Source organism: Podarcis raffonei, chromosome 5 (genome assembly GCF_027172205.1).
Source record: "Podarcis raffonei isolate rPodRaf1 chromosome 5, rPodRaf1.pri, whole genome shotgun sequence".
In the NCBI taxonomy this organism is placed as follows: Eukaryota; Metazoa; Chordata; class Lepidosauria; order Squamata; family Lacertidae; genus Podarcis; species Podarcis raffonei.
In genome coordinates this window covers 65,373,928-65,395,965 of record NC_070606.1, presented here as the reverse complement: position 1 = coordinate 65,395,965, position 22,038 = coordinate 65,373,928, and the positions used below count along the sequence as shown (strand labels likewise).

At 42.2% G+C, this 22,038-nt stretch overlaps 1 long non-coding RNA gene across 1 annotated transcript; it reads right to left on the bottom strand.

Moving 5' to 3' along the window:
• Positions 1-20,267: 20,267 nt before the first annotated feature.
• On the bottom strand, positions 20,268-21,674 carry LOC128414488 (uncharacterized). The gene is made up of 2 exons (XR_008330674.1): positions 21,506-21,674; positions 20,268-20,460 (listed from the first exon to the last, which is right to left on the bottom strand). It is a non-coding gene; the product is annotated as an uncharacterized LOC128414488 (long non-coding RNA).
• Positions 21,675-22,038: the final 364 nt, after the last annotated feature.

The window sequence follows — 22,038 nt, the reverse complement described above, 5'->3', positions numbered from 1 at the left end:
ACTTTTGACTGTTATTTTAATAATACATTTAAATTAGAAAAGCAAAGACGCAGAAAAACAAGAGGTAGAACTGAACGTCACATGTTTTCCATCGTTCCATCTGTGCAAACATTTCAGCTTGTCAGACAAAATGGACCCCCCTTTCCTCTCTGCACACTTTTCTGGGGTTCTGCTGACACACAACACCCTAGCCAGTTTCAGGGAGCGAGGGGCACACAATGTTGGAGGAGGGGGGAAGCAATGTTGTGCAAGCGGAAGTCCTCGTGTACTGTAGTGATTGTTCATCTGGAGTTTCTTTCACTCCCGATCAGCCCTTTTGCTTTGCTTCTATTTCAGCCTTAATGTTGGTAAAATGGGCCATTTTACAACTTCATACCTCCATTTAAATGCATTGAGATGCATTGGAAGGAAATAAGCTTTTCCTCACCTCTGGAAGTACAGTGAGACCACACTGTGGAAACACTAATATTGTCGCATTGCTTGGAAATCAGATTTGTGCTAATAAATAAGTAAACAGAATTCTTTTTTTTGCTTTCTTCATGTTGACAGGAAAAAGGCCAGAGCAGCCTCAGAAAAACAAATACTATTGGCCAGTAAAGATATTTACACTCCCTGCTGCCCCTTTCTGCCAAGTGCTGAAGTCAGACAAATGGCTCAGATTCATTCCAGATCCAGTTGCTGTATAGATAGATGAAATAATGAAATGATTATTTCATTTTATGGGTGAAATTTTCATTTTATGAAATAATACAGTGGTACCTCAGGTTAAGAACTTAATTCGTTCTGGAGGTCCGTTCTTAACCGGAAACTGTTCTTAACCTGAGGTACCACTTTAGCTAATGCGGCCTCCCGCCACCGCCGCGCCGCCAGAGCACGATTTCTGTTCTCATCCTGAAGCAAAGATCTTAACCCAAGGTACTATTTCTGGGTTAGCGGAGTCTGTAACCTGAAGTATCTGTAACCTGAAGCATATGTAACCCGAGGTACCACTGTATATAAATGATATGTATAAATATATAAATAAATGAATATTATTCATTTCATGAATGATAGATAAAGGATTAAAATATAACAACAACAACAACAACAACAACAACAACAACAACAACAACAACTTTTTTTCAAAGTACCTGGGCTTTCTTGGAAAAAATAGAAATATTCTCCAAAGGTTACTCTGGTCAAAGTAAAGTGTGAACATAATATCGAGTGTGAATAATATGCATACTCACCTTATTACATTATTATTATTGCTGTTATTATTAATCACCTACCCTTCACCATAAGGCCCCAGTGAGGGTTACAACAATTTATGATATGTTGAAAACTTACAATTAAGAATAAATGCAATCACATTAAAAAAAGAAAGAAAAAGACTTCCTTGGAATGGTAGATAACTGTAGTGTTTCACCAACAGGTGGGCCCTGCAACATTACATGTGTTCCAGCTGGAGAAGGGCCGAGCATGTGGTCAGAGGAGAGTCCCACTTCTGTGTCACCAAATGCCCTTACTGCCCTGGCAGAGCTGCCTGACTTGACTCTGGCACTGCCTCCTGTCAGTGAAGCCCTCCCCACCCCCAGAGAGGCTCCTGAGACAGTGTGCCAGCCATGTCAACTCCACCTCCATCACCGAGAAAAGTGGTAACAGTGATGCTCGTGTGAGCAGACCCAGCCTAATCATAGGAGTGCCCATTTGTTTGCCCAATCCTGTGGATCGGGATGACAACCGCGCAAATGACTGTGCCTGCCCTGCTCATCAACAGGGGAGCTCGTCAAGTGTTGGGGCAATGTCCTAGCCGTGTATCATAGCTCTGAACTATGGAACTGTATAGCCTTTAGTCTTGTCTATGTTTGGGCGCTGTGGATTTTGGAACAAAGCCTTTAACAACAACCTAGCCAAGGGTCCAAGTACTGCATCCACGTGTGGAAGCTAGGCAGCCAAGGGAAGTGACTGATGTGCATGCTGGCACTGAGGGGGCTGAGTTAAACTGTGTATTCTTGGAAGCCAGCTCAAAAGAAGAAGGCTCAAATGTCTGCTGGAGTCAAAAGACCCTCTGTAATTTAATTGCTGAGTGCAGCATATTTTCATGTTCTGATCAGATGTGACAGTTGCAGTCTGTCTAGGATGTGAATACAGGGCTGGAAAACCATTAAGCTAAATTCTTACGAGAGCTTAAGATCCCCTTTATTCTTTAAGGATCTATAGTCTTTTGTTCCAGGCCCATGTTTAACAGAAGCAAGAGAAAAACAAAATGGATTTTGAATCCTGTTGTGATAAAACTGTCTTTGGAAAACTACTCTGGGTATATATGAGTGAAGGGTGGTGTACTAATGTACTCAATAAGTAAACAAGCAAACCACTGTCTGCATATATATTCATTTTATATATAGAGAGAGAGAGAAGGGGGGAGAGAAATAGGGGGCTGATACCACAATTTGGGGCTACATGGTTTACTTGTGCATCTTCCCTACAAAAATTGTGGGGGGCTTGCATTTCAATGTACATTTTCCGTATGGAGTGAGAGAAAAATCAGATCCTAAGAGCAGTGACCAGAGCAATGCGTAGATGAGGCAAACACGGTTTTAATGGAAGCCCCCATGGCTCCCTTGTGTCCTGTCACTGAATATGCCAATCATGTTTAATTATCTCCAACTATGCTGTGGTTTTCTGTTAGACACAAGTATCCATTAGGGGATAGAATGAGACCACTCCATTAATTTCAATTGTGTCTGAGGCAACATTGAATGTGGGTCTCTAAAACCCAAGGCTAATGCATTGGCCTGTTACACCACTCTTCACTTCCTTGTTCCCAAGGTAGCCATTTATGTTTTATTTATGAAATTGTCTTAACTGACTTGATTTATGAAGGCAAATTTACCGATACAGTATCTGAAAAAGGAATGATACAGGACAGAAAAGCCGATAGCATATACTCAGGGTCTGTCCTGAGATACCTTATAATTGGCATCACGAAATTGATTTCCAAAGAGCAAAGCCAAGTTGTATTAGACCTGGCCCTAAGAATTATTTACAATCAATCTGAAATTCTGGAAATTTTCCCAGAACTTTTATACATTATATAACCCAGTAGTCTTCATTCTACTTATAGAAACAACTTGATTGGCTTTCATATATTATTGCATTTATTAAAAGGTTGTTTGGTATTAACCCTGACTACAAAACCAATGTAGCTGCCTCCTACAATGTGAAAGGTGTGTTCTTGTGGAACATGTGGTTTGAGACAATTGTTACATTGGGATTTTGATTAGGTTCAGTGGTAGTGCAGAGTTTAAGGTAGGCTGGAAAGCAGTGATGAAAAATGCATGTGGGGAGCCTTTAAGCTAAATGACTTCTTTTTTCTACATGTTTTGTTGTGGGCTAGTTGTTTAATATAGTTTAACTGTTGTTTAACAGGTATAAGGTAGATAGCTCAAGTTACATCTATTTAATAACTCCTATTTTATATACGTGTTTTTAAGTCAGAAGCATAGTTTGAGTGTTAATATGAATATGAAATATGACATTCAGAAGCATAGTTTGCATGTTAATATGAATATGCAATATGACATTCACCTTGCACGCAGAAAGCTTGTTGGCAACTAGGTTTTCTTGCAATTCTCTGCTTCTCTCAGCTATTCCTACTGAGAAGAATTGTGGAATAGAAGTTGTAGTTTCTCACAGCTCTGGGCAGTGTAATTTTCTATTGATTCTGAATGGAGCCTGCAAGAAAGTATACATAGCTGTTGCTAGCACATTGGTCCACCTAGTGGATCAGGACACACATGCGGGAAATGCCTTAGTCCTAGTTACAGGCGCTAACTCCTAGGGGCACAGCTCTTGGGGGGAGGGGAATTGGGGGGCATGTGCAATGATTTTTAATTGGTTAGGTCCCCGGCTTGTTCATGGGCCCAATAAGAGAGAAGACTACTAGCCAGACACAGCCTTGCCTATCTAGAGTATTTCCTTGACCACTGCTTCTATGACTGGCCATACCATTAGACAAAGTGATACAGCTGCCTCAGGCAGCAGATGCTGCACAGTGAGGAACATGTACCTTGTGTGCATGCAGCCTGCCCTCTGGTGCATTGGAGGACACTGCCCCGTTGCCAATGCTGAATTAATAAATTCAGCTGCCTCTTCTGTACATGGTATGCAGGGTGTGGAGTGGATCTTGTCCTTTGCTTCAGACAGCAAAATGTCTTGAACTGAACTTGACCCTATGCCATGACTTTTCAAAGCCATATTTTTATTCTCTTGCTCCCACATATATGAGCATAAGAGAGAAAAGGATAGAGGCAGGCTCACTTCTTATTTCTGTAAAGAGGAAGAGGGAAGGGAACTTGAATTGAGAACTATCCAATAAAGCCTCAAAGGAGGATGAATTTGTCCCAGATCATGTGGCACCTGCTTTAGACTCAGGAGCAGGCTGGCTGTACCATGAGGTGGCAAATATGGTGAGGTGGGGAGCACCCTCTTTTTGTTATTCCTCCTCCTCTTTTCCTCTTTCCCTCTCTTAGGTTATAGAAAAGCCAGTATACAGGTAAAACGAATATAGAGTCTTGTGCAAAAGCCAACACAGAGACATTGAGCTGAGCTCCTCAGCATACGGGCCCAGCATTGCTAAGAATTGTAACAGTCAACGAGCCTAATTAAACCCAAGGGAAGAGTCACCATTAACCTCACTGGAATATGGATTTCACCCTCACCTTAGCAACACACAAATAAGATTAAATAGTCCTCAGCTATTGTCTGTCACTTTAATAGTCCTCAGCTATTGCCTTTAAAGGGACGCGGGTGGCGCTGTGGGTTAAACCACTGAGCCTAGGACTTGCCGATCAGAAGGTCAGCGGTTCGAATCCCCGCGATGGGGTGAGCTCCTGTTGCTCGGTCCCTGCTCCTGCCAACCTAGCAGTTTGAAAGCATGTCAAAGTGCAAGTAGATAAATAGGTACTGCTCCGATGGGAAGGTAAACAGCGTTTCCGTGCGCTGCTCTGGTTCTCCAGAAGTGGCATAGTCATGCTGGCCACGTGACCCGGAAGCTGTATGCTGGCTCCCTCGGCCAGTAAAGCGAGATGAGCGCCACAACCCCAGAGTCGGTCACAACTGGACCTCATGGTCAGGGGTCCCTTTACCTTTACCTATTGCCTTTAAATGCCTCCAAGATCAAGCATTTTCTGGCGACCAATGCCATCTACTTTTATCATGTCAGTATTAATACAGTGAAAGTGTTGGGAACTCCCTTATTGTGGCTCTATTTTTCCACTGCTCTTTTGAAGTCTTGGAACATTGTCAAAAAAAACCCCAAAATAAAACTGACTACCATCCAGATGTCCTTGGAACAAATCCATATGACTTCACTAAGCATGCCAACAACATATTTATGTTCCATAATGGCAAAACTTACACATTTTAGAACTAAAGATTAAACCTTTTAAAAAAGCCAGTTTTAATGACCCAATTAAATTCAAACACACCACCTTCTATCTCCCATATTAAACATTCTATCAACTTACACACTCAGCTCTGCTTTCATCATTCAAAATATATCAAACTCATCCATATTCTTTACTGCCTACAGTTGTAATGTAGCTACATGACATTTTCCATCAATTGTTATCAGTGCCAGTCACATATGTTTGCTACCTGAACCAGAGGCCCAGTTCTTTTCATGAACATCTTTTGTTTCCAAGGCATAAACTTGAACATCCTGCTAGATCCAGGTGAAAGAGGGCTCCTCCAGTTGACCTATTTATTGTGTGTTCATTCTGATTTGCTTGCACAAAGCTTATGCAAAGGTTGGACTGTGTCCAGTCCACTCTTGAGCAGCTGTTCTGATTTTTTTGTCCAGAGGTTACATGACAAAAAGCATTCATCCTGATTTGCTTGTGGAGAGTTTTCGCATCCTGATTCCCTTTTAGGGACATGCTCCAGAATTTCAGAGCACTTGTATGTGGTGGTTGATCCAAAACTTTCCCCTCCATACAATTTCCTGAAATACCTGTTTTTGGGAACATACCCAATGCAAAAGCAACAACGGAGAGAGATGTGTGTATGTGAGAGACGGTGGGTGGGGAGAAGGAGGGAGAGAGTGGAAGTAGAGCCAAATTTCTCTTGGGTGAAATTTGCTGTATATTAAAGAGATGTTGATTGATTGGAGCAGTTACTGTGATCAGTGACAGCACCACTGTTGGTTAATCAGAGCACCCTGCAGTCAGCACTGGGCAATATTGAAGGCTTGTAGCAGTTAGGGCTGGAATTATAAACAGGTGCATTTCACACCCTATCAACCTTTTTTTAATTTCAGAAGCTTTGCAGAGAGTCTTCATATATTGTGCAAAGCTGGAACAACAGCTAGCTTTTGTAGCATGCACAAAACTAATGGAAACTCGAGCGGTGGTGCATCTAGCGTCCTGACTAAGATGGCATGCAGCCAGGCATCAGGAAGATAAATCCAGTACCATTTTATTGTTTTCTTGTACTAGTTGATGTGATCATCGTTTATGCCTTTCAGAGTTCACCAAACATGTCCAAAGCAGAGCTGGCCCACCCATGCTGCAGGGTGAAGCGCTTGCCTCAGGTGGTGGAAGTGCAAGAGGTGGCATTCCACCTACCCCACCCCTTCCCCCACCACATTGCCACTCGTCTTCCTCACCAAGTTTGGCAAGAGCCCGGGGCATTCCTGTACACCGGTTGCCACTTGGCTCAGCCCCCCAGGAAAGCTGTTCAGTGACACTCTGAGTTCATTGAGAGCCCAGGCATTCCTGTGTACCATATGCCACTTGGCAACACTCTGAGGAGTGCCCTGGCTCCTGTCGAGCTTGGCAAGAGCTGGGGCACAGCAGCAGTAGCAGACGTGGGCCAGGAGGTGGCAATTTCCATTTCACTTTAGGTGGCAAGTTGGGATGGGCAACCCTGGTTCAAAGATATGTGTTTACTAAGATTTGCCTCATCATGGCCAAAGATTTGTCTTTACTAGGGGTGCTTCCAGACTGTCACTATTTTTCAGTGGGATTCAATCACATACCAGCAATAAGGAGAATGATAGGAAAATTCAGTGGAATGTATGAGATAAACACTTGCATTGAGTACGCATGCGCATTCAACTGCCTAATGGCGGCTGCGTCACCCAGGAGATTGCAGACGCAGAGATAAGAAAGGAGAGTCATTCTGTTGTCTGGAGAGGCCACTTCCTGGCTTGCATGGAGAAGCTGTTCTTGATGGAGCCATGTAATGGAAGTGTGCAGCTGTATTGAGGCAGCACCGGATATTGAAATTTTACATCCCTAACCATTTTGTATGCAGGGCAACTGCCCATGTTCCCCCCCCCCCATGCTACGACATTGGTGTAGTTATGTAGTTGCTTTCTCATTCTTTTAAGACTATCAACCAATGTACTGTAATGTTATAGCAGGCCTATTTCGGGTCAGGAAACTCTCAACTGCAGCAACTATACAGCTCTCACAAGAAGGTTCAGGTGGGCCTTGCCACTATAAACTCCAGCAGGTCAACTTCTGTTTTGACCCTTTGTTGAGATCTGTGGTGAGTCTGTGTATATAATGATCCTGAATGCCCAGCCTTTTTGACCCACTTGAAACAGATCCATGTTTTTGGTCCTAAGCTCTTTCACCTTTGCAATCTGGTTTGCTGGCTTCCTTAACTGAAGTGCTTGAGTACGTTTGCCTGTGTTCAAGAGGTACAGTGGTACCTTGATTCTCGAACGGCTTGGCTCCCAAACAAATTTGCTCCCGAACGTTGCAAACCTGGAAAGACGTGTTCCGCTTTGCGGACGTTTTTTGGAAGCCAAACATCTGACGTGGCTTCCACAGCTTCTGATTTAGTGCAGGAAGCTCCTGCAGCCAATTGGAAACCATGCCTTGGTTTTTGAATGGTTCCAGGAGTCAAATGGACTCCCAAAATGGATTGACAACCAAGGTACCACTGTATTCTGACCTTGGTTTATGCAGAGCCCAAGCCACATGTGGATCCTGATCCTGCATCCAGTTCAGCCACAGGTTGTGAGCTTGAAATTCCCCAACTCCCCCACATTCTGGGCATCTTTATTCTGAATTAAGTCCCACTGAGTTCAGTGGGATTGCTTTCTTAGTAGATGTGCAGAGGGTTGCAGTTTTTGATTTAGAAACCACACCTGAACAGGGAGCCCAGCGTACTGACTGTTTCAGTGCTTTTCTCATGCAAACAGATCTCCACTCTGGATTCTGCTAAGGTTCCCCACTGGTGCTCTCGGGTGACTTAATTAGGATGGGCGCCTACTCTGAGCAGTCTGTGCTGCTCAATATTCATTCTAATCATGCAAGAAGATTAAAGTGGAAAAATAGTCAGCCTGCCTCTCTCTCCCCACCCTCAATTTCACCCTGCAGTGAGAAAATACTTACAGAGAGTGGGGATGATACATCACAGAGGATGGGAACCAGGCAAGAAAAGCACCTTGCACTGAGGGTCTCATTAGTGCTATTAAAATGTAAGCCGTTGGAATACAGATGGGTTTAAACAAGTGCCACTGGCCTGTGCTTGTGGTTCTGTCTTTCTGAAATGGCTTTCTTGAAGCTACTTATGCTTCAGTTTGGATTTTGGGTTCCTAGTCTTTACTTTCTTTACTTATTCCATGACAAACTACGGACCAGAGCCCTGGCATTAAAGGAACATAGATTAAGGAGTATCTGTTGTACCAGCGTTGCGGGTCAAGTAATAAGAACAGGTGATATTAAAAATAGGACAGTGCTTGGATGATGGTGTAATTCTAGCAACTAGATTTTAGGAACAAGTGTTATCTATATATAACACGCCCCTATAGATGAAACCAAAATACACAACATGAATTGACCTTACCAAGATCCAACTTCTGCAGGTCTGAGTACTAGATTTTAAAAATCGTCCTGCATCATTACATCTTTCCAGATGCTATTAAATGCTGCTGTAATTTGCGATCTTATCCTGTTAGAAATTTGTCTCGGATGAAGGACCCCTAACAGGAAATACAAGCAAAGCACCATAATTTGTAGTAAACTCTGCTCACTTCACCAGGACTACCCCATACCCTCCATCTTCCATCTCAAGCATTTTTGCCCAAGAGAAACAGTGGAAAGCCAAATTAGAAGGTGCTCCAGTTCTGAATGTCAGAACACTCACTGCTCTTGCAACCCCTAACAAAACAAATTGGCAAGTTATTCTTGTGCAGTCATTGTGCAAAAAACACAACACCCCAGAACAAAACCTGTAGATATCTAGCATAGGTTTGAACACCCCAATACAACACCCTGAACCCTGAACATCCTCAACTGCCTCTCCTAATTCAGATGGAACCAAGGGCAAAAAGCTGGGTATTATTGCCTTGAAGCTGCTTATACTGTTCTGATGGGTGGCTTAGAGAAAGATAACATTCTTAGCACACACTGTGAATTAATAGCTCTTTTGTGAAAAGTAGGTAAATTTCAACTGGCTTCATGATAGAAATGCCCCCAGGTGCAACCTATTAAGGGCTGGTTTGACAAAGGAAGAAGAATGCTTCTAATGGACATATATATTTATGGAAATTAGGGCTGCTTTGCACCTTACTTTCAAGGATGATTTCTTGGAACAATGGTTCCTGTTCCTGAGACATGTTGACTTGAAAAGCTGTGTGCAAAATGACTGTTAACTCGCATAGACAGATATTGTGTGTTATACTTTAAATGAATTTGATCTTTGTTGACTCTGAAAAGAGAAGATGTAAGTGAAAATTGGTAGATATATTTGAAACGTGTGTAATGGTACTTAGTTTATTGCTCTTTTGTAATAGAAAAATCTTCAAGTAAAAAAAATGCATTAAAAGAAACACTGTTAACATTGTGTGCAGTAGAATATATGAACAGTTTTCTGAAAGGGCCTGTATGCAGATGATTCCTGAGCAGGCACCACTGGTCAAGAATTTCTCTTCCATCTTACGCAGAAGCCTTTGTTCCTGGACAATTGTTATTTTTTTATTGCTAAAGAAATTTCTTAAGTCTTTTGTGCAGCAACACATTTTGAACATGACTGGTATTGCCAGTAGCTTACGTCTGGGGCTCATGAATATTTATCTGGGTGTGAATGCATAAGCTCAGGTTCAGCGAACACAGTATGATATGGTCTGTTTTGACTTTTCCAGAAATAAAATCTGTCATTATGCTATTGTGATGCCTGCAGGATTGGGCCCTGTGTTTGTGTGCAAGTGTGCAGGAGACACATTTTTGCCCTTGGATGCAATCATCCATGTAATTATCTTAAGACTGAAAGGAAAAGGGCAAAATCACATTATCGTTATGATAGCATGGGCAAGGCCATTGATCAAGGTGACAATCGGAAATTAATCACAGAATGGAAGAAATGAAAGTAGCCCTCCTTTGAATGGAAGGGGAAGATTTAATTGAGTCAAAAGGTAGCCAATAGCTAGCATTCTTGTTATGGCATGAGTCACTTATAAAACCATCTGAAAGAAAGAAAGAAAAGGCACATTGGCGTCTTTAGATATTATTCTTAAAAATGCATCCTTTTTATAACAAGTAACTGAATGATAGGAAACAATGGCAGACTGAATAAAGTCAAATGCTTTACATCAGACTAATAGGTAGTATCAACCAGTTTAAAAGATAGCATCATCATTGCCTGGCTGGAACATATGCCTCTTGCATGTCTGAATGGAGGATGAGAGTGTTCAGAGAACAATAACAACAACAACTTATTACTTATATCCTACCCATCTGTCTGGGTAGCCCCAGCCACTCCAACATACAGTCGTACCTCGTTTTGCTTCCAACATACAGTCGTACCTCGTTTTGAGTCCGCCCCTTTTAGAGTTCATTTTGTCGAACGTCCACAGCAAACCTGGAAGTACCAGAACAGGTTACTTCTGGGTTTGCCGCATGCGCAGAAGCACTGAACCGCACTTCGTGCATGCACAGTGCGACGTTTTGTCGAGCGTCCCTTTCATCAAGTGTCTGGGGCTCCGGAACGGATTCCGGATGCAAAAGGAGGTACGACTGTAATATAAAAACACAGTGAGACATCAAACATTAAAAACTTCCTTATACAGGACTGCCTTTAAATGCCTTCGGAAAGTCGTGTAATTGTTAATTCTTTGACATCTGATGGGAGGGCATTTCACGGCCTATTGTACCCAAATATAAATCATATCAATTTCTTTTTTTATTTATAAAAAAGATTTCTTATGTGACCTACACCATAACATCCTAGGGAGGGTTGTGACAATATAATATGCTATAGAATGAGACAAAACAGTCACGATTCTAAAAACAAGCAAAACTCTTCCAACCGGAATGGGATAGTATAGACTGTGGGTCCTACAAAACAAAGCGAAGGGTAGAGATATGTATGTCTTGTGCATCCTCTGAAAACTGTACAATGAAGATGCTAGATGCACCTGTATGGGTATGAGTTCCACACAGGGATTTGTGGGGATAGAGGCAGACTGTTCGATATTTGGGGTTAAGCCATTTAGGGTTTTAAGCTCTCATGTGAACACCTTGAATTGGGCCCATAAGCAAACTGACAACCATTGCAGCTGTTTTAAACCATGAGTTATATGAGCTATATAACTCATTGGGTTCTTTGGAACCCAAAGAAGTCAACCTTTCTTAATCTCCTTCAAGGGCAGCTCTGCCCACTTTTGCTTCTGGCTGCGCTGTCACTGGCATGTGGCCCTCAAAGTGCTGCCTGGAATTGAATGCGGCCCTCACGTTAGAGAAAAGCTTCCCCACACCCCTGTGTTACATGATGAGAATCTCCCAGGGCGGATTCCAAAACTTCAAAAAGATACATTGGATTTTTCTTCTTAGTAGGGAAATTTCCAGGCAGAAAACCATATTTTTAAAGGGCTTTTGTTTCTGGAAATGAGGACTGCTAGCTTTTTATTAAATCTCCATCTGTAGTACGCTTCTGTTGAGCTGTAGATTTCTTTCCTTCAGAAATCCTGGCTATGCACAACCAACACATTATTTAACTGCAAGTGTTTCTTTCACAACTTATTTCTAGCACTTTTGAAACTTTTAATCTTCAGGTTTGTGTTTTTTTTAATGTGAAGGAAAAGAAAGTTGAAGCCAGATTAGGAGAGAAAGCCATCTGTCTTCAGAGGAAGTAGGCTTTATATTTACATCTGCATTTGGTAATCCTTTATCTTCAAAGAGAACAAAAGATTCTTACCTTTATCAACAGGAAAGAAAAGCAAAACCCAAGCACTCAGCGACATTGTCAGCTGCAAAGTGGTATGATAATCATGTGACCAATGCAGCCAATGGAAACTTTATTCATTACAGGGAAAATGTCACTGGTCGCTAATTATAGAGTGAGGCGGCAACATATACTTTGGTTCATATAGGACGTTATTGCTGTTTTGGTTCAGGGGATAAAACTTTTCTGAAGTAATAGTGGCCTGCAAACCAGACAGAATTATACCTTTTATATAAGTTTGTCCACTGATTAATATTTTTCTTAGGAAACTAACCGTTCAACTAAACAAACAAACAAACCCCAACCCTTTATGTGCAGTGTACCTCAAGCTATTATTACTTGTTTTTACTGCTGTGGAGAAAAACACCTCACAGCCTAAATGTTGCCACTGGAAGATGTTCTCTGATTAAGGATGCGTCCAGATTGTTGAGTTCCAGAAACAGCAAGATTCTCTGAATCTTGTTAAATCAGTAATAAATCATCAGGTTAAATCAGTAATAAATATGTCCAAGATGCTGGAAATGAGGGTTGCCAACTTTTCCTTCTTGTAGGGCTGCTATGTCTTTAGCAGTGACCCGATAAGGAGAAATTAGCAGGTGGAGCTTTTCCTGATATGGAGATGGAAGTGATACGAAAAGGTTTGCCCACCTTTCTTCATGTCACGTCACTGCTAAGGGCACAGGAGTCCTGCCAAAAATAAAAACAAATTGGTAAGCCTTTTGGAAGGTCTTCCATATTTTCCAGTGATACCAACTATTATAGCCTGAGTAGCTTTCTTGAAGATCTGGACGGCATAGTGATGGAATGCTGGTGGAAAGAGATGGGGCACCAAAAGACAAAAAAGATAGCGATGAAACTTTTAGGATGGTGAGTCTCAACTTCTCCTCTAACTTCAGGCTGCATGTCTTTGCTATCCAAACGTGTTTGACACATTAGCTTGTCAGCTTCACCTCTTTGCTTGCTTTCTGCCATCCAAAGCCAGACAGCTACCGCAGGGGATTTGCAAAATTAATGCATATGTAGTACAGCAACAGAATTTTGCTGTATTGATTGGGAGAAGGGAATTACACGAAGGTGCTTGCAGAACATGCAAATACTATGCTTCTAGGAAGTGCCAGCTGTTTATCTATTTGTAATATTCCTTATATAAATCATGCCCTATCTTTCTTCCCCTCAGTGAGATCTACCACATGGAAGACAACAAATGCCCATCATTTCAGTTCTACCCAGGCACCATGCAATAGGGGATTTATGGCCCCTTCTGCCCTTACTTTATCAGCACTTTTTAAGACAGAAAAGTGTGTGTGTGTGTGCATTTTTATTGGTAAGAAATTTGTTGTTTAGTCGTTTAGTCGTGTCCAACTCTTTGTGACCCCATGGACCAGAGCACGCCACGCACTCCTGTCTTCCACTGCCTCCCACAGTTTAGTCAAACTCATGCTTCAAGAACACCGTCCAACCATCTCATCCTCTGTTGTCCCCTTCTCCTTGTGCTCTCCATCTTTCCCAACATCAGGGTCTTTTCCAGGGAGTCTTCTCTTCTCATCAGGTGGCCAAAGTATTGAGCCTCAGCTTCACGATCTGTCCTTCCAGTGAGCACTCAGGGCTGATTTCCTTCAGAATGGATAGGTTTGATCTTCATGGGACTCTCACGAGTCTCCTCCAGCACCACAATTCAAAAGCATCAATTCTTTGGTGATCAGCCTTCTCTGTGGTCCAGCTCTCACTTCCATACATCACTACTGGGAAAACCATAGCTTTAACTATATGGACCTTTGTTGACAAGGTGATGTCTCTGCTTTTTAGGATGCTGTCTAGCATCCTAACTGGTAAGAAATAAAACCCGCCATTCACAAAAATGTAGAGCAACAGACCCTACAAGCACTGGAGGAGGAAGGGCGTGCAGTGGGTGCAGTCTGCCACAGGTGTCATCCCGGGGGGGGGGACATCACCCCCCCTGCACCCTGGGACGCTCGCCCCGCCCCCACGGGCAGATATCCCCGCCCCTGGGTGCTGGAGGAGCTAGCTCCGCCTCTGCCTACAAGGGATTCCTGTCACATCACAGCTTCTACATTGGGGTTTCTCAAACTTGTCCCAGAGAACCTTTCCCAAGAGGGAAAAAGATAGCAAATTTTGACAGGCTGTGTAACCAGCAATACCTTTTTATCGCCAGGCTAGGGAAAGGACATTAAAGAAAAATGCAGGAAGCAGGGCCACATGAAAATCACAGAATACTTTATAGCAGCTATAAAATTTTATTTCTATCATTTAAAAAACATGGGAGGGGTCTTGTAATGCACCAATAAGTCATTTTTATGTCATGTAAAGTGCAGTCCCGCTCTGGTACTCTGATAAATGTGGTGTGTGAACCCTTTATGTACCGTATGTATTTGTTTATTTATCACTTAATGCCAAAACGGGCTTCTAAGCAGTTTACAAGTATAAAAATGAATTACGCAAGCACCCATAATTAAAATGTGCAATAAAGCATCTGTAGAAATATTCATAATTAAAATAATAACACAACCCCATTAGAAAAACACAGCAGTTACGACAGGAGACTCAGATCAAGATGTGGGACTCAGACCATGGGGTGGCTGTGGACACTTTTGGCTATGCACACCCCTTACATACAGCCCCCAACTATCTCTCCAGATCATATTTCTGCAAATCCTTGATGTGCTGGTTTTCCATTGATGGCCCAATGGTCACTGTACGACCATTGTCCTAACTGAACATTATATCATATTTGTCCCTCTTTGTCCTGCCCCCCTCAAACCAAAAGAAAACCCACCCAGATGCTATTCTGGGCTACATTTCCCGCTGCTGGGGCTGTCCCTTTCACCTGGTTATGCTGAGGTGACACAGTGGCAGCATCCAATGGCTGACTCCAGTTGATCAGAAGTTATTTATTAGCACCTTCATTAGCAGCTAAGACTTTAGCTAATCACCTGAATCAGTAAAATTCCAAAATCCATCACAGGACAAACACTTTATTGGGCCACCCAATATATTATTTTTTTTAAAAAACCAAACTCATACATTAAATAAATGCCACAAAATAGTGAGCAAGCTTTCGGGTTCTCCAGAACTCTTCATCAGGCTATATATTTTTTTAAAGCAGATGGTGGCAAGATGAAGATGGGGAGGGAAAAATAGGCTGATGTTGAAGTCACACAGTCTGCATTTCGTGATGGTCTTACATTGGAGTGTAGTGGGAGGCAGCAGACAATTAGATTAGGCTCTACGAGGTGCTATGTAAGTTTCAGGTTGCAGTTGAATCAGTGAGGTAAAAAGTAAACTTCAGCTGTTAAAATTTCGCAAGCTCTGAATTTTCAGGCCTTGGCTATTGTGAAGCTGAGGTTGTTTCGCTTTATGTACTGGCTACCTGAGCCTTCTCATTAGCCCGAAAGACCAGTCTGTTGACACTAGTCAGGGTTAGAGCAATGAACTGGGTCTTTGTACCTGGCAGAAATGGGCAGATATATGAAATATGAAAATTTGAATCCCATTGCCTAGTATGACAGCTTTGGCTCCGCTGCAGTACTTTGTAGAGTTGTTCTTATCAATCAAATGAAGTGTTAATATGTGCTGACACGTCCAAAAAGACATTCAGAATGCTAATCTTCAGATCTCCTCTGCATTTGTGCTCAGATGCTCAACCGCACTGTTACAGAGGTAGAAAAAGAGAGAAGGGGAGGGGGAAAGGACTCACACTTCATCTTTATTTTCATTGTGAAAAGGGCAAAGGTATTCCATTATTGTTCTAAGTGAATTTCCCTTTACCAAGGGAATCGTTAGACTTTCCTCCACTCTAGATCCCACTCTTTCTCTTGGTTTAGTTGCCAAATTAACCTTTGTATCACCTGGTTTCCTTTCACACTGCTTTTCAATTTAGGCCCCAAATTGTTCAGACACACAAGTAATTGTCCTCCTTTTCTTGCCCTCTTTTGCCAAGGTAAGTCATTTGATCTCCTCCAATAGCAATGTGTGAGGTTAGTCTTTGCTATTCCAAGACCATATGTCACCCTGAGGCTTTTTCTGTCTGGAATATCTTCAGCAATTAACAGCTTGTGGAACCACAATGCCTTCTTGGAAATTCATTTAAATTACTAGCACTAATTAGTATTAATATCGCAATTTATCATCTGATATATTTTAAATATTGGCTTGTGGGAAATGACAGGCTAATTTAATACAAAGCCAACTGTGTAAAGAAAGAATGCTGATATCGGGTGGCTATTCCCTTCCCAGCCCAGCAAAAATGGTGTTTTCATCAAATTTGAATGTACTATTCAAAAATTCCTTACTTGCCTAGGTCTTCACAGTCCTTCTCATATTGCTGATGTTGTCTTCATCCTAAAACAACGAAAGCTTAGCCTTTATTATTGCATTTTTAAAAAAGCCTTCCCTTCCTCCAAGGAGTTTAGGGTGGTATGTATGGCCCCTTTGCATATTTTTATTATCAAAAGAATCCTGTGAGGTAGGTTAGGCTGAAGGATAGACAACTGACTCATGGCCAGCCAGTGAGCTCCATGTTGGAGAGGGAGAACTGAACTTGTGTCTCTTCTCCTGGTCCAGAAGTCAATCACCACACCCTACTGGCTTTCGACTATGAAAGGAAGAAAGCCTAAATTATCTTAAACTGTTGAAGAATGTGTAAATTGTCCAGGGTGAAAACCACCAAGGAGCTGAAAAATAACACACAGTAAATAACAGCTTCCGCTGATGCTGTTATTATTGATGAATGGCATGCATGCCCCCCCCCATCTCTCTCAGGAAACATAGCTACAACCAGCAGGGCAAAATTTCATGAATTGGAAGTATCTGAGCCAGAATTGTTTTCCTTAGAAGTGAGACAAAAGCACCTCCCCAAACATTGGATTGATACCTCTGGAACCACAAAATCATAGAGTTGGAATGGACCCGAAGAGTCATCTAGTATAATCTCCTGCAGTGCAGGAATCACAGCTAAAGATTGGCAGATGGCCATCCTGTTAGAATTCCTGCTCCATCATTGCAGTCATGGGATTTTTGTCTATCACATGACGGTATATGTTTTGACTCCACAGAGTGGGAAGTGACGGAGACAGGATGTTTGTGCTACTGTGTTCCCTGAAGTGGGACTATTGTTCTTTGTTCTTTCTCTTTGCTGTCTGATGCTAGAGAGAGAGAGGGAGCCATGTTGCAGTGCTCCGTGTGTGTTCATATGTAAATAAAGTTGATTAGCCAAAATGCTGAGTTGCTGAGGTCTGTTATGCAAGTTGTGCAAATTCTGTGGATCCCTAAATGTGCCGATGTCTGTTGGCATCGGTCGCTGTGATGTTCGGGCTGAAGAAAGCTTTTGAAGCTCCCAAACGATCGACCAGGAGGGAGGGAACATGCCAGTTGGGCATGTGTCTCTGCCAGGGTCCTACTGAAGTGTAGGCAGAGCTCCTGACACATCCAACCTCTGTTTAAAAACCTCCAATGAAGGAAAGTCCACCACCTTCCGAGGGGGCCTGTTCCACTGTCACACAGCTCTTACCGTCAGAAAGTTTCCCCCAATGTTTAGTCGGAATCTCCTTTCTTGTAGGCTGCATGAACACCATACATTTAAAGCACATTTCCCCATCCCAAAGAATCCTCAGACTTTTAGCTCTATGAAGTGTAAACTAGAGAACCCAACTTGAGCACCAACAATTGCCTTCATAGTCAGACTGAGACTTGCATCGTTTTGGTGATTGAACCCCTCAGCCCAGACCAAATCAACGCCTGAACACATGTAACCACACACTCACTCACTCACTCTCTCTCTTTTGTATCCTTGCTTCTGCTATTCCTTCCCTCCTTCTCACTGTCTGAATTTAGACTGAAGCAAAGACTTTCTTTTGCCTTTGTGATCTTGTAAAACTCAATGTATTATTATTATTTATTGAATTTATATACCACCCTATACCCGGAGGTCTCAAGGCAGTTCACATAAAAAGATCACAGTATAGAAAATAAAAATAAAAACAATAACCCAATAATACCTCCCCAAGAGCCACATTTTAAAAGGGCATGGGATGTTGATCAGGTCAACCAAAGGCCTGTTTAAAATGGAACCTTTTTGCCTAGTGCCTAAAGGTGTATAATGAAGGTGCCAGGTGAACTTCCCTGGGGAGAGCATTCCACAGATGGGGAGCCACTGCAGAGAAGGCCCGTTCTCATGTTGCCACCCTCTGGACCTCTCAAGGAGGTGGCACACAAAGGAGGGCCTCAGAAAATGATCTCAGGGTCCAGGTAGGTTCATATGGAAAGAGGCGGTCCTTGAGGCATTGCGGTCCTGAGCTGTTTAAGGCTTTATAGGTCAAAACCAGCACTTTGAATTGTACACTGACAGCATTACATCAGTTGTAAGCATTGTGCTGTTGAGGACACTTCCTCAACTAGTTTCACAAAGTGACATTTTCCAGCCAAGAAAGGTACCATATCCCACTCCCATCTGGCTGTGAAGAAGGAAAGAATGACTGTTTTATCTGAGATACGTGTTTATCAGATTGGGAAGGGGGTGAACATGGGATTGTTCAGTTCTGGACCTGAAGAATTCTGGATCAGGTCCAGTGGTTCTTCTGCTCCTATTTAAGAGGTGCTTGTGGCTGTTTGGAACAGAATGCCTGACATTGAATACCCTCAAATGGTGTTGTTGTTGTTTAGTCGTCTTAATCGGGTTTGGCTCTCCATGACCCCTTGAACCAGAGCATGCCTTGGAGACTCTGACTTTCTTCTCAAAGCTTCTCCTTTTTTATGTCCATGGAGTTTTCTTGGCAAAATACTGGAATGGCTTGCCAGTTCCTTCTCCAGGTGGATCACATTTAGTCTAAACTCTTGGCTATGACCTGTCCATCTTGGGTGGCCCTGCATGGCATAACTCATAGCTTCTTGGAGTTCTTCAAGCCCCTTCACCACGACAAGGCAGTGATCCATGAAGGGGTCAAATGGTGTAGAGGAGTGTGATTGCAGCCATAGGACTATTTCTCAACCCTCCTTAAGTCCAGTTTGATATCCCCCCCCTTTTTAAATTTTTTTTTGAGGGACAGCTGGTGCAGAACTAGGTTAGGTCTCTTACGCAGAAAGTATCTTGCTGGCTGCAGTACAGAGGGCAGGCAAAGGCTAAGGAACTCACACTAATGTCACGAACTGTGTCATTATTGCCTGCAGATAATTAAAATGGATTTTCAGGAGCAAATGCTCCCTGCACTGTATGTTAACACTTCACATTTCCTTTCATCAAGCCTCCATATCTTAATCCTCTGGAAATGGCTTGGCATCACTTAAAACACCATCAGAGAGCAAAAGCAAAGCTATTAAGACAGAGCTGGTTTTGACATTAAACCACTGCTGGCTTAATATACTGACCTTTGTTTAGAGTCGCAAATGTATGAGTCATGTCTGCAGTCTTGCCCATGATACTAAAAATGAATGGAATTGCGGGGCCATTCATGGAAGAAATTTCTTATGTTTAAACATGCAATATATTGCCGAAGGACTTAAAGACCCAGGATGTTCCAATAACATCCCCTATCACCAAGTGACAATGGCATTCAATAAAAATTATTTACAACCTGATAGAGGCAAATGACTGGTAGGAGCAGTTACCAAAGGCTTTTAGAGGCAGCCTGCACCTCTCCATGATAGTTCTGGACAAGCCTCCCTTTCACACACAGTTTATGAAAGATAATGTAAAGGCCACTTTTCTGTACCCTCAGCAGAGAATGGGGAGAAAAGCCTGGGCTATGAACATTCACTCACTCATTCATTCATTCATTCATTCATTCATCCATCCATTCTTTGAAAGTTGGCATGATCAAGAGTCAAATTTAAATGTTAAAAGTTAGGAGGCAGATACCTTAAATATCATAGCTAGCTTAAAACTGTGATCCATAAAAGTATGAGGATTCGTTTAATTTCCTTTCTCAGTTTTAGAACCTATAATCATATCATTCTGAAGGTTTGCTACATTTAACCAGTTGAATAGATAGCATTTTTGCTATATGTTATCTGTCAGGATGTGACCAGCCCCAGTGTAATTCTTGATTTCATATAATCTTAGATGTGGCACATGCCAATTTGATACATTTCAGAACATTCTCAAACTAGAGCACCAAGCAACCTGATAAGCCTATCTAATATTAGACCAGTTACCAAGGAACAGCTTTTGAGACATCAGTGAATCTGCAGTTGAAGGAAGAGCTCCAGGAAGGGCCATCCACATCTCTTCTGCAATAAGAAGACAGATGTGTACAAGTGCTTGCTGTGGGATCATTTACTATCTAGCCTGCTCTTATTTGACAGGCAAAGCATCTTAATGTCTAGGTAAATCCATCTAGTTAAGCTACTGCAAATCTGCTTTGCATATTCACCTGCACCCGTCTAACCCTTACTTGTGTAGTAGCAAATGATTCGCTGATGAAAGATGGTGTGACTTAAACATTAATGCCTCAGAATTGCATTGCATTTTCAGAGGCTGATAAAACCTTTTCTGCAACTTTGGTTAGTTTTGAAGTGTGTGTGTGTGCACTTGGAAGTTATGTGATGGGAGCATCACAGAGGTTGTTGGACAGATACCATTAATTAACTTATTTTTATTTATTTTGTATTACACTGGTACCTCGGGTTACAGACGCCTCAGGTTACAGACACTTCAGGTTACAGACTCCGCTAACCCAGAAATAATACCTTGGGTTAAGAACTTTGCTTCAGGATAAGAACAGAAATCACGCGCTGGCTGCTTGGCCCCATTAGCTAAAGTGATACTTCAGGTTAAGAACAGTTTCAGGTTAAGAACGGACCTCCGGAACGAATTAAGTTCTTAACCCGAGGTACCACTGTATTGTATGTAAATTTACTTTCTAGAATATCTTTTTTTACACATGTACAACACATCATGATTTCTAACTGATGTTAATGGAAGTCAATTGGCTCCACCTCTTCATTCTCCACCCCCATTAAGAATAGTAGAGAATTTAATATTTAAAGTGCTAAACCCAATCCTCCTGCTATCAATTTCCTATGTACAGCCTCTGCTTACCCTGGGCTGTGTTTTTTTTTTACAAAGTGCATTTTCCCCTAGGAAGACAAAAGTATTTCCACAGTGTTCCCAGTAAACTCTGTCCATTTTGCCCTAGGGGGCAAATAGAAGCTCCAGGATGTATTTGATTCAGATAGGAAATAGGGTCTTCAGAGAAAGTGTTAACCCCTTCCTTCAATGGCACAGGCCCCCTGAAGCTGCATTTTACCTTTAAAAAAATAACCAGTTGGTTACCTGATCATGGATCACCCACTCTCTAGTTTGGCCCTGTCTGGATCGTAATCTAGATTTGCTTCTTATCACAAATAGCACTACATCGTCAGACAATTCCCTGGATAGCAAAGGAGCAACACTCAGTTCCCTTTCAGACCTTTTGAAGACTTCCCATTGTCTCCTGCTGCCTTGGTCCATGCTTGGCAACAGCACAGTATACAAAAGCCAGGTCACAGTGGCTGAATGTTCACTGTGATGTCACAAAGTCCTGCCACTTGGCAACCAGACCTAAAGCCAGAGTTTCAGAACAGCCAGATAGCCAGAGAGACTATCCATTGCCTAACCCAGATATCTTAACTGACTGAGTTCCATTGTTAATACTCTAAAAGGCTCATTTTTAAAGGGATGAATAATTACAGCTTCTTCAAATAAATTCCTACTGTATTTGAATTAAAAGAAGCTATTTATTTGATTTACAAGGAAACAGAGGAGACATATGTAGCCATGAAGACGCAAGGACAGCCCAGACTTCAGAAGCTCACCTACTCAGGCAC